The sequence below is a fragment of the Silene latifolia genome, chromosome 2 (genome assembly GCF_048544455.1).
Source record: "Silene latifolia isolate original U9 population chromosome 2, ASM4854445v1, whole genome shotgun sequence".
In the NCBI taxonomy this organism is placed as follows: domain Eukaryota; kingdom Viridiplantae; phylum Streptophyta; class Magnoliopsida; order Caryophyllales; family Caryophyllaceae; genus Silene; species Silene latifolia.
Window position 1 is genome coordinate 190,810,889 of NC_133527.1, and position 13,219 is coordinate 190,824,107.

At 36.4% G+C, this 13,219-nt stretch overlaps 1 long non-coding RNA gene across 1 annotated transcript; it reads left to right on the top strand.

Moving 5' to 3' along the window:
* Window positions 1–4,130: 4,130 nt before the first annotated feature.
* Window positions 4,131–5,031, top strand: LOC141632025 (uncharacterized). Its single transcript, XR_012537745.1, has 2 exons — window positions 4,131–4,379; window positions 4,793–5,031. It is a non-coding gene; the product is annotated as an uncharacterized LOC141632025 (long non-coding RNA).
* Window positions 5,032–13,219: the final 8,188 nt, after the last annotated feature.

The following is a 13,219-nucleotide window of genomic DNA, read 5'->3' on the forward strand; positions in this document are numbered from 1 at the left end:
AGATTTGATTGTGTGGAATTACGAATTGTTTGGGAAGAACCGAGTCTTAGGCCTTTTAATTATTTGATTTACAACTTAGTTCTATCTTGCTCACTTTTTATTCTCTTGTTTAATTGCATTTCATTTTATTTTGTCTAATTTAGTTATTAGATTAATTCTCTCTCCCCTTATTTTCGACTTAGCTAAACGATAGGATTAGAACAATTAGTAGTCTTCTCAACTCCTTGTGGGATCGACCCTTAATAGTGTACAACGATAAAATCGTGCACTTGCGAGGTATAGCTTGATACCATCAAGCATATAGATTTGCCAGAAAAGCCTTCAGCAAGAGTCATGAAGTCACATATGTACAATGGACTATGCTACTCAGCCTCTTCTGCTAAGAGAACCAGACACGAGTGTGTTGAAGTGTCAAATCTCGGCTATTATATCTAACCTCTTCATGTTTTCCTCATGGTTCATCTTAATTAAGTTCGAAAGGAAGTTGTTTGATGTTTAGTATTTTTTTTTGTAAGAATTCTTACGTTACTCTATTTCTTTTGACGTAAGTTTTTTAAGGTTGGTTGTTTTAGTTCTTTCATTTATTGCTCGATTTGTAATTATTTGATATTTTAGTTCGATGTTGAAATGAATCACATAAAGGATAAAGGCTATGAGCAGTATGGCTTTGAGGCGCCGCAAATACTCTTCTATAATAAGTTCGTGCGAGACCAACTTATATGATTGGGTAATTAATTTTTCAATTTTTGTTGATCTTTTCTTAAAAGATGATGGCGATAGGGCGCCACCGGGTGGTACACAATTCCGGTGCCACCCTAATTAAAATATTAAAATAATACAAAAAATAAAAGAAATTTAGATTCTATGCGCACAATATTAAAGGGCATAAAAGTTAAATTTCTTTCTCCATTAGCAAGATGAGCCGATGTTTACATAACTGGTATGTTTTGCATGTTTCTTCATTAATGAAACCTTTCAATTAAGTACATAAGTACATTAGGTATTCTGAAAATTTTACACAGATCTCTTGCTATCGAACCATAAGACTCATTAGATTTAGTTTTGATTGCAAAGGAACTTCATCTTGTTAAATGCTACTCTAACAAACGTAACCAATATCTCCAGCCAAAAATTTCCGTAAATCGATTTTCGTGGACCATATTACTGTGTACGGAGTATTAAATAACTTTATGATGCCTATTTCAATTAGTATTTTGATTCGACTACGATGAGACGTTCCATTAATTTAGTATTCATGTCGATTGAAACTAAGAGTATTATACCATTTACACCATTGTCGATAAATGATGGAACCAAAATGGATGTTAGACAACCGCAGAAGCCAGCGGTACACTGGAGATGAACATGGCAGCGGGTGGTGTCAAGCGAGGCTTCGTTAAACAAACCTACTTCATTAAGATATGAAAGTAGTCTTCCAATTTTGCCCTTCATCAAATGATTTGACTAAATCTTTGATTTATATATATATATTGATTTACAAAAATACCCTCGGTGGTACTGAAATTGGGTGCCACCGGGTGGCGCCATCTCTTTTTCCTTTTTTAAAAGATTTTCCAAGAAGTGATCGGAGCAAGATCTTAACAAAAAATTAATGGGCAAATTATAGGGATATATGTAGATGTTACACCCGCAAGCATACCGAGTCCGCGTCGATCAACCAGAGTTCGTAAATCTACCCAGGATGATGCATTCAGTTATGATTAGCATGAATTAAGGATGGGCATAAATCAAGGGAACAAATATATCAAAATTAAGGAGAGGATCAAGCCAAATAAAAGGATACACAACAGTTGAAGGGAGACAATTCCTAAAACTTAGCCAAGGATTAATATTAGAATAATTTAATTATGGAAAATTATGTACTATTTAAGCACATAAGCGTGTAAGCCCAAGGCATAAAAAAAATAAGAATCAATCTGTTACTCAAAGCTTCCTTAGTTTACTGAATTCTTGGAGTTCGCGAGCACTCGAAGTCTCATATTATTGTAATCTTGCTTCAAGGTTGTTAAATTGGCTTAATGAGGTGAGGTGATATGCTATTATTTAAGATTCAAATTGGTGTTGTAGATATATATAAACCCACACATTTTTTCAAGAATAATATATAATCACTGTTACATAAGTAAAAGTACAAATAATGTTACATCCACGTATTCATGATAATAATACATGAAATCCGTATGAATACATACATAAACCATGCAACTAAATAAATGTGCATGCAATTTTATTAATAGTGGTAGTGGTGCCAACCCAAACGATAAATCTATCTAAGTATTTGGGTGATAAGCAAAGTATTCAATGAAAGTTTCATTTACTATAATTATGTGGTGTTTTACGTACGGATAACTAACTTAATTTACAAATTACTAAATTATATTCCATTAAAAAATTTATCTATAAATTTGAAAGGTAAAAACTTAAAGGATAAAACTTTAAAATAATTTGTAATTATCCTCTTATTCTAACAAATTGTAATTCCTATTCCTAGAATCCTTACATAAACGTACTTCTTAATCTTATATAAAATTAATAAGATAAATTTTTGAAAAGAAAAAAACTTTATTGAAAGGTGTTCAAATTAATAGAATAGGAAGATTTATATGGAGTACCTTATTTGATTAATTGAAATACAAATTTTACGTATAATTCAAAATGATATTAAAAGGTCTAAACAATTAGAGGAAGGACAAATTTGAAACCCGTGCAACGCACGGGCACAAAATCTAGTTATTCTTATTTTACGATAGATTAGTGTCCCCTACATTGATTTTGTTATTACTACGTGTGGTCACTGAGTCCCACTCATGCAATTATGCAAACCACTCTATAATTATAACCGTTTCCTCTCACAAATGACCCATGAGAGGTGAGTGGGGAAGCATATGGGGGTGCCCCACCTTGACCCATCTTCCTTTTTTGTGAGAGGTCACAAGCTTGTGACGGGAATAACCCGTCACAAGCAAGACTAGCTGTAATTATAAAACGGATTCAAACCTAACTTTTATAATAAATAAGTAATAGTCTCTCCATTTCAGTGAATTATTATCTATTTTTTTACACAAAAACCAATACATGTGAAATAAGCTATTAGAGAATATAGATATATTGAGATAGAAAAATAGATAACAAATAAATAATGTACCCAAAAATAAAAGTAGATAATAATTCACCGAATAAAGGGAGTAGTAATATTTATTTTAGTATTAAGGTAAAATCGTCTTAGTTCAAATATTTAATATTGATTTGCATGAAACTCGACGCCATGTTGACTCCTTAGCATTCAATTATTAAACCACGAGATACACCCCAACCGAGTCGCAATCATTCTTTTTATTTTTTTATTTTTTTTCCTCTCTAATTCAAATAAAATTTATTAGAGATAACTGATAAGCACAAATTTTGTTACTCGGTAAGACTAGATGGATATATAGAGAGCAGCTAGACTTGTTTACGACTGCATTATTAGCTATTTTAACTATAAGAAGGATCAAATATCATCTCACATGTATATAAGATAAATGTTGCTTTTTCCAATGCATTCTGCCAAGACGGTGTTCGAGACATTATGTATTTAGGATTTTAAATTGTATCTACATCATATACATATGCATGGCCGACATTATGTATTTGAGACGGTCATTTTTATATGCACCGTAACAAGCGGATAATAGCGTAGAAACGGTTTGCTGTGATTTAGACTGTGACGGTTTCCAGTTAGTCGATGAAGCATCAATAACTTGGATTGTTATTGATGTACAAATCTACCTGGTATAACATTATCGATTTGCTCTTGTCACATGGTGCATGATTATAAGAAGTACAATTATCATTATCGACAAATCCAAAATTGTATTCCGAATATTTCAGGTTAACGAGAGGCCGAATATTTCATGAAACGGAACCGGTGAGAAACTTTATTAAGGAAAATTAGTACTTAATCTTGGGTTTAGATCGGGCGATCTCCCATTTCTTGTATTGAAACAGATTATCAAAGACAATAATTATACTATTAATTTTTCATTTTGTATCTGACTCGGTATTAATTACCGTCCTCGAAGCAGAATCTCTAACAAATCCCACTACAGGCTAGGGGCTACAGGCTACAATAATTAGTCTATTAATTTTTCATTTTTTGGTGGACGTTAACTTTTAAATTGTTGATGGAATCAACACGCCAAACCTTGTATAAATAGAGAGAAAGAAGTGAAGCATAGCAATACACAAAACCAGCAAAGATAATACAAATACAAGTTCAATTACATACATTCTCTCTGAAAATGGCTGTTATTTCAACACTCGACTCATTCAACCCAATCTATTACATACCACCGGGCATGCCAATTCCTCCTTGTCAGGTAAAATATTTTCTATATCACTTTTATTGCCTTTTTTCGCTCTAACTTATCCCAAAATTATTCTCCCCGTTTAAGTTCTATATTTATTTAGTAAGAAAAATAATTGTGATCCCCAATATGTCGTTGGCAATAGAGTATGGCCACCTTGTTAGGTACAAGTATAAAAATATCGGTTTTTCCACACTAATTCTCCAAGTCTTATTAATTGATATTTTAACATACGTCCATTGGACAAGCATATACTCCCTCTGGCTTTTAATTTTCTTCCCGTTTCTCTATTATATGTGAGGAGTATTATAATGAAATGGGAAGAAAACAGCAAGCCGGAGGGAGTATAAGATTACTTGAAATTTAATTTAAGTGATCGATGATTATAATCTCAACCAAATACTAATGTAAAGGTTGGTGTGCAGGAGTCGAGTAACGCTGATGACGCTTCCGCCCCCGTGTAGCATGCTTACACTTTCGTCGTCTTTGGCCTTTAGATAATTCCAATGTTTGTTGATACTACCTATGGTTACTTCAGTTTCCTGTGTTTTACTTATCTTTTTCAGTTTGTTCCCTTTTTATGCTTTTAAGTCGAACTATGTTGTATAATGTAATTCGACATCATCAACATCTTCAATAAAATCTAAAGGCACTTGTAAACTTACGTGTATGTGTTTATATGTCTTCTCTTTTTCATTTAATTAATTTTTTTGTTCGGCTCATATATAGTCCTTGTTTGTATTTTATAGCAAGCATTTTATTAGGACGGATCAACACACTTACCAATTTTTGTATATATTTTAATCTAATTGTTTTCGCCCCCATTTTTTATACCATACCCAACGACTTAATCCCGAATCGTTGGGTCGCCAATCGACCCCAAAGGATCGCAATAATCAAGCCTTCGTGAACCCTATTTACGATAATTTGTTTCAAATTAAAGTTACTCCATTTCGTTAAATTGGGTAGTATTCAACGCCATTTTAGAAAAAAAAAATCAAATTTGATGATACCTGACATTTGGAGAAATGAAAATTGATGAGTGGCAGGACACTTAACTTCGCCATAAATAATTTCATGTGCACATGTACATGGGATTTGGATCGTTTAACAAATAGAGAGGCCATTTTCTCTCTTAAGCTGTTTAAATAATATTTTTACCACTACAACCCATTTTTCCTTTATTTTTACCCATAAATTTGGAACCGTTCGATAATCCCAAGATGCGATCTGTGCTACCAAAAGGAAATTGGGTACTTAGAGCAAAATACTGTTTCTTATTCTTGGGGTTGTCAATAAGAACCCCAAATTATAAAGTTCTTCTATTGCAACTAAAAGTTGTTCTTAAAATACAGAATCAATTAGTTCTAAAATAAGAACTTAGTTTGTTGCATATTGGAACAAATATGACTTTGAAATTGTGAAAGGCTAATTACATATGATCTATTTTCAATTAAAGAACTTTATATAAATGTGATCTATTATAAACAAAAGTTCTTAAACATTGAAATATCTAAAATATGACATGGCAAAAGAAGAACTTCTATTGCTATTGCTAGTACATGGTGCTTTAAACAAGAAAAAAAAGATATGCACAAATTCCTAAAATTTTAAAAATCCATTCATTAATAAATAGATAACGATAATCGAGCAATGATCCATCTCATTTCTTGAAAAGAACAACCTCCTTTTTTTGCGCGATCGTGATTAAATTTTGGGACCATTTAATGCTCGTAACTGACCGGATTACAAAAATACTCCATTACAAGTCCACTTTTTAAAATTTAGGTCCAAAAATACCTGTCTTTGGACTGGATTAAAATATAATTTTAAGAAAAAAAATAAGTAACTAACTAATAATTCCGGTCAAGATCGGAATTTACCGGACTTGGGCTGGATCGGACAAATTCTGCCCCGGCGCGGTAGATTCTGATCCAGACCGGTTCATTTTTCCAGTCGAGACCGGATTTTGCACACCCCTACCTTACGCCATGACGATACTAAATCTCAATTTCATCCCATTTAAAAAACTTATTAAAATAAAATAATAAAAAAAAACTAGTTTTTGTTTTGCACCAAAATGTTAGAAATTTTTTGGCAAAATTGGTTTATTATTTCAAACTGTTTGGGACCAATGACTCCACGTCATTAATTTTATTTTTCAATTTTTTAGGTGAAATCGAAGCTATACCTAGCGGCTTTAGTCTTTGTTATTTTGAAAGGAAAATATGTAACACCCCCATAACCCAAGTGCTTTATCAGGACCACTTAAGACATGGAAGTGCTACCATCTGGGTTACCTAAAGCAATGATAGTCAAATAGACCATAAAGAAACGTACTTTAATAATAAAGTTTAAAGTGATACAAACCAAATCCAAAGCGATAAAGTGAAATACAAATGTTCTCAAAATCATCAAACCGACTAAACAAAATAAAAGAATGTTCGACATAGCAGAAGACTTCTAAGAGAGCTCGTGATGACTCAACCCGACTATCACATGCGCATCAACTCATACATGCTCAATAACTGTTCATCATCCCCGAATGGATCACCACAGTTTTTAAAACAATTAAACGGGTCGATGATTGATTACACAAAACAAACAATTTGCAATGAAACAACAATACAACCAACCCAATCCACCAACTCCGTCACATCACCACACACCTGACTACACACTAAAGTGTATAGTCTGCGAATACTCATCGCAACAAGTATTCCGGACCGCCGATGGGGGACCGCAACCGTTCTCACTTAAGCCCCGCTCATCTCATCCGAGCGATAAACTCATGTTCCTTAATGTGTACATCCCTTCTGTGGCGGGTTCCACAGAAGGCGAATTAAGGGCGTGAAGCCACTCCCGCAAGTAACTCCACTCAGCCGAGGACGCACCTCGCAAACCACAAACAGTTATACGATAATCACATTAGATTACCAACAATCACCAAATCAGAATCCAATGCCTATACGATACACAACAACAACAGTTAATTACCAACACAACCATGTAATTAATACTGAGTAGGAAAACCCCTACGGAATAGCAATCACACAAGACCGTCTAGCGACTAATCGAACTTCTCCTCTACGAATTCTCCTCTTATATCATGTACACATACAATTGTAGATACCTCATTTTCGCACCACTCGCAAACCACCCGGTGATGATTGGGCCGCATGTTTGGTGGTACGCGGAACGATTTGTGACGGATTCGTAAGTTTATCGTCAAGTGATTGCTCAAACAACGATGTCTACCTCTTAGTTGTCATCTACGTGCCGATACGGTTGTTTTGTGATAATTAGAGTACATTTGGAGTCCGAGCCTAAAACCGTCTTCATTTTTCGATAAACCGTTAAATCCCGAGTCAGAATGTTCTGGAATGTTCCGGATATTTCTATTCCATATTTTATAAATATTTCACAATCTTTTAATCTTTGGTAAATAATTTCCCGTAATATTCATACAAGATATTAAGGAAAACCAAATTATCCCGTTATTCCATAACTTAAACACGAAAATCTTTCTTCCGCAGGAGGAAATCACTTGGGAATAGACGCAGCAGGTGCTGCGCCTCTTCCAAGAGACGCAGTGACTGCTGCGCCTCTTCCCAGGTCCTTTTCTGCGTATTTTTCGTATCTTTTTCATATCTTTCCGAGATTCACTTCCAAAGTCTCTCCGAAAACCCTATTCCTTCACGTGATTAGTATAAATAGGAGCCTTCGCTTCTCATATTTCTCACGCGAGTGTCCGCCCTTCTCTTCTCTCTTTGCATTCTAGACCTTTGTTCTTACTTTTTGGCGCCTACGTGCTTGAACTTTCGACCACGTAAGCTCGGATCCTTCTGAGTACCAGCCTCGTTTGCATGACCGACCAATTTGACCAACTCCACAATCAATCAACTTAACTAATCTTATTCGTTTTTCTCTTACGAGGGCACTTTCGTTAAATTCGAGTCGAGCATCACTAATCGTAAACTTAGTTCATCTCGTTTCGTCAAACATGTAAGTCTGAGGGTGTAAAATCTCTCCTTTATTTATTGTTATTTACTTTTTGTATCATTAATGTAAGGTTTATGTCGAAAACACCTCTTAAAACCGATTTATAAAACCTCGTGTAAAAACTCTTTTTACGGATTTCCAGAAGACAGACGTCGAGAAAGGACGCAGCAACTGCTGCGCCTCTTCGAAGGAGCGCAGTGCCTGCTGCGCCTCTTCGCGAGGCTGCCGCAGTTCCTGCTTCCATTCTTCTTCCTTCGTCCTCTGTAATTCGTTTGCTCTTTATTTGTTTTCATTTGTTTTCTTTAATTCTTTGACATGATAACATAGTCATCTCACATGTACACTATTTATCATTCGTTAGCATGTAATTTAATCATTAAATCCGACTTAAATCCCTTATAATCTCATATTTGCGGGTTTTCGTCATTAAACTCAATCCGGGTTGTAGAAATTCGATTTGTTCATATTGAGTTTCTGGAATTCGACCTTTGATATATTTGCATCTGTTTATTTATCATGTTCGTCATTAATCTATCATATTTAACCTATTTAATTAGTTTAGTTTGTTAATTTGTTAATCAATCGTTCATCCTTGTATTAATTCATCCTAATTCCGTTTCATCCATGTTTTATTGCGTTTATGACTCATTCACATGTAATTAACCCATTAAATCACTTTCATTCGAGTCAAATATGTTAATTAATCCTTAAATTCACTAATTAATATTAACGATTTGCAGTTCCGGCTTCACAGCCAGAACTCACCCTTGGAACAGACGCAGCAACTGCTGCGCCTCTTCCAAAGGGCGCAGTCGTGCTGTGCCTATTCCAGGTTGATTTCTGCCTCTGAACTTCCGTTCTGCCTTAACCTAGTTTATTAGTTTACGTATAATTGACTATTAATCGTATTATCGCCTACTGATCTGTTCGTAAATTCCTTCTTTTATTCCTTTTCCTCAATTTATCCGTTTTAAAGGTATTTTCGACCAATGTTGTCAGGATCGGATTTCTACTTTAGATCGATGGAGTAGGTAGAATCGAATCGGTAGAATCGGATCGTAGGATCGTAAGATTCTACAAACTCACTAAATATAATTTTTTTATTTGATAAAAATATAAAATTAAAGATAAAAATACATATTTATTTATATTTATTCATAAGTTATAAGTTAATAATATTTTTTGTGTCATTATATGAACATGTTCCTACTAATTACGCAAGATTCGAACTTTACAATGTCATTAAATAAAATATATATTTTATAAAACTGGGATCGTAGGATCGTGAGATCGTAGCATCGTATTATGATCCTACCTCTAGAAATTTTCAAACGAATAGGATCGTAAGATTCTACAACCATAACAAAATCGTAAGATCTGGGATCGGTCAAGCATTTTTGGATTGTAAAATCGTAGAATCATAGGATCGGATCGGGATTCTGACAACAATGTTTTCGACATAAATCAATGAATCCATTGTAATTATAGTAATTTTCATTATTGTAATTTTATTTATTGTATTTGTCCTATTTCTTGTACCATTTGTATGTCTTCACATGTAATTGAGCACTAAATCCTACTTCGACATTAATTGTATGATAAATTACGTGTTAACCGACTTAGTCTAATCTTCACATGTTAGGATTAAAACTTGGATGTTGCATTGCATGCATATAATCGACGATATATCAAGTATAGATGATTTCCCTAATCATTAGTAGAGGCCGCTATCGAGGCGGGCGGGATTAGGTGTTCGGTCAAAAGAGCTTCCTAATACATACCCTCACCCCTTACTCCAGATCTCTGTGAACATCCATGTTCATTGGCATCCACGAGAGTCATTCTAGACATAGAATGCTAAGGGTAACGATTGCTTGGTGTTCATGTCACTACTTTGTGTCTTGACATGGCACGAGGTATTCGAACGGTTTCCAATTTTCCACAATAAATTGGTGGCGACTCCACAAATGCAAACGCTTGTTCTCCTCCCAAGCGCCCCCGTGGGCCCATTGTCCCTAGTTTGGCGACTCCGCTGGGGATAATACACTTACATGTAGCCAAAAGGGTGAAACTTGAACAAGGTTAGGGAATAGTTTGTACAAGACAATTGTCGGTTTTCATAACTCGGTCTTCCTAGATCGTTTCATTCGGCCTTCCTAGGCCCAAGTCCCAACCCAACCCATTCGACCAATCGTCCCGTCTAAACGGTCCTAATTCTTATTTGGGCCTAAGAATGGATAGCGATTGACGTCATCCATATCATGATGCTTACTCTTGTTTGTATCAAGGACCTTCACTACTTGAGGAAATGGACTAGGAATCGGCCTTACTCTTGTTTGGTACGAGCCTCTCCACAGACTTCGGCTTTGATTGTTCGGTATGGCAACCCACCCTTTAAACCAAAACCCTTTTAAATGCACTCAGCATCCCGTTATAATGCTTGTATAAATGTTTGTACCTTACGTGATCACCATTTCTAAACGAAACCATGACGATTTTTGTAAAAAAAAAATCAAAACTCATTTTTTAATGAAAATTTCGAAAAGGCCATTAATTAGCGCAAAATCCAGTCAAAACTCTGTCCGTTTGTCGAGTCAAAGTTCGGGCCCAAGCCCATTTCAAAACCTCACTTCGAGTCCACTCCTACAATTACACTATAGTTGGCTAGGATGCACATTTTCAAAACTTTGTCTTTTCTTCAAAGCTCACTCAACACAAGTGGCACACATCCACTTCACAAGTCAAAACATTTCTTCTTTTAGTAAGTGTGTTAGGATGGTCAATCGTGTTTTGATTTGTCGTCGATCTCTCATCCAGTTTTCAAGTTGCCTGGAACAAGTGACGTGAACTTTAATCAACTTCAAGATGGTAATGATCGAATCCTGGCCGCACTAGCTCAAATGCAAGTCACCCAAGACCAAGTATACGATCGCCTTGACACCATCGAGGGCCGGATCTACGCCGTGGAAATGAGGATTCCTCCTCGAGGAAGTGAAGTCGTTCATGACTTCATGAATGACTTTAGGGAAGAAATCCCTCCCATGGGTATAACTGCAGCTGAGAAAAGACTCCAATACTTAGAGGAGCAATTGATGTATCTTAAAGGGGATGATATTTATAGGGAGAATAATCGCAAGTATGAGGCCGTCAACTCCAAATTGCCAACCAACTTCAATATGACGGATATCCCTAAATTCAAGGGGCACGAAAACCCTTTGAACCACATCCGTGCCTTCAAGGATTACATGTCTATCAAAGGCATTAAACCCGAGATGTTCTTAAGGATCTTTCCTTCATCTCTTGACACCATCCCAAAGCAATGGTTCTACTCTTTAGAACACAAGAAGATCGCCACTTGGGAAGATGCCGCAATCGAGTTTTCTAAGCAATATGCGGATAATGCTGAGATCCAAGTTAACATGCGCACTTTAGAGGTTCTTACCCAAAATGACAAAGAAGGATTCACCGACTTCCTAAGTAGGTGGAGGAAGACTAGTACCCAACTAGTTGAACGTCCGGATGAGGCTGCCCTTGTGGAGAAGTTCGTGGACAATCTCAAACCCATCTATGCCAATCATTTGAGATACCAAAATATCAAAACTTTCAAGGACTTAACCGTACTGGGAACAAGGATTGAAGACGACATCCGTAAAGGGCTCTTATCCAAAACGGTAGGTCGAGGATATCAAGGCTCGACGAGTCGTTCTTACGGCTCCACTAGCAAGACCGATGAGGTTAACCTTCTCGAGCCATCCAAGAAAAGTACCCCACCAAGGAAATTCACAAATCTTGGGGACACTTACTCCAACGCTCTTAAGAGGTTAATGAAACAAGGCAAACTCCAGCCCATAGGACCTACTCCCGAACCCGAAAAGAAATCCAAATTCTGGGACGAGAACTCGTACTGTGAATACCATAGAGACAAGAGGCATGACACAGAAAAATGCTACAAATTGAAAAATGTGCTTCAAGACATGATTGATGATGGTCGACTACCAATACCGCTGGGAGGTAAACCCAACAACACTCAGAACCCTCTTGGGATTCTAGTGATCACAAGTGAAGAAGCTACCTTAGATTGTTCACACCTCATTTCTCCAATTGAAGATGAGATCTACGCGATCGAGAATGAAGGGTTCTACTCCACCATCTCCCCTACCATTTCTGACTTCATCACATGGGAAAGAAGTGTGGATAGGCAGGTCAGGGAATTAGAAAATGTGGTGACAACTCTACATGACCCCAACGCAACACCTAAGGAGCATGTGCCACTAATCTTCTCTCAAAATGCTACGATACAGGAAATAGTCGCCATGGTTGATAAACTAGTCGACCAAATCACATGACTAGAGGAGGAGATCATGAGACTGAGGGAACTAGCTACAATTAATGGAGTATGGGCCGATGATGACGAGGACGAGTATCTCATTGAAAACTCCCTAGTCAAGGAAATAGTCCAAAACGGTGAAGACCAAGACGTGGACCACCTAACTCGTTCGGGGCGTCCATATCAAAACACTACTCAAAACGGTCCAACCAACGTTGTCACACCAAATGATAACGAAGATGACTCCACTGATCATTTGCTCAAGCAATTACAGAAGACAAAGGCTGATCTTTCAGTCTGGCAACTAGTAGCAAGCTCATTCCCACATCGCCAAGCTTTACTGCAAGCTTTGGCCAAACTAAATGTAGCACATAACTCCACACCCGAAGATGTAGTCAACTTGGTCTTTCAAGAATCACCAAAGCTAATTAATCCTATTACTTTCTCAGACGAAGATTTGCCACCCTTTGGCGCTAGTCACAACTTGGCTCTTTACATCACCGTCATTTGTCTAAAGAAGAAT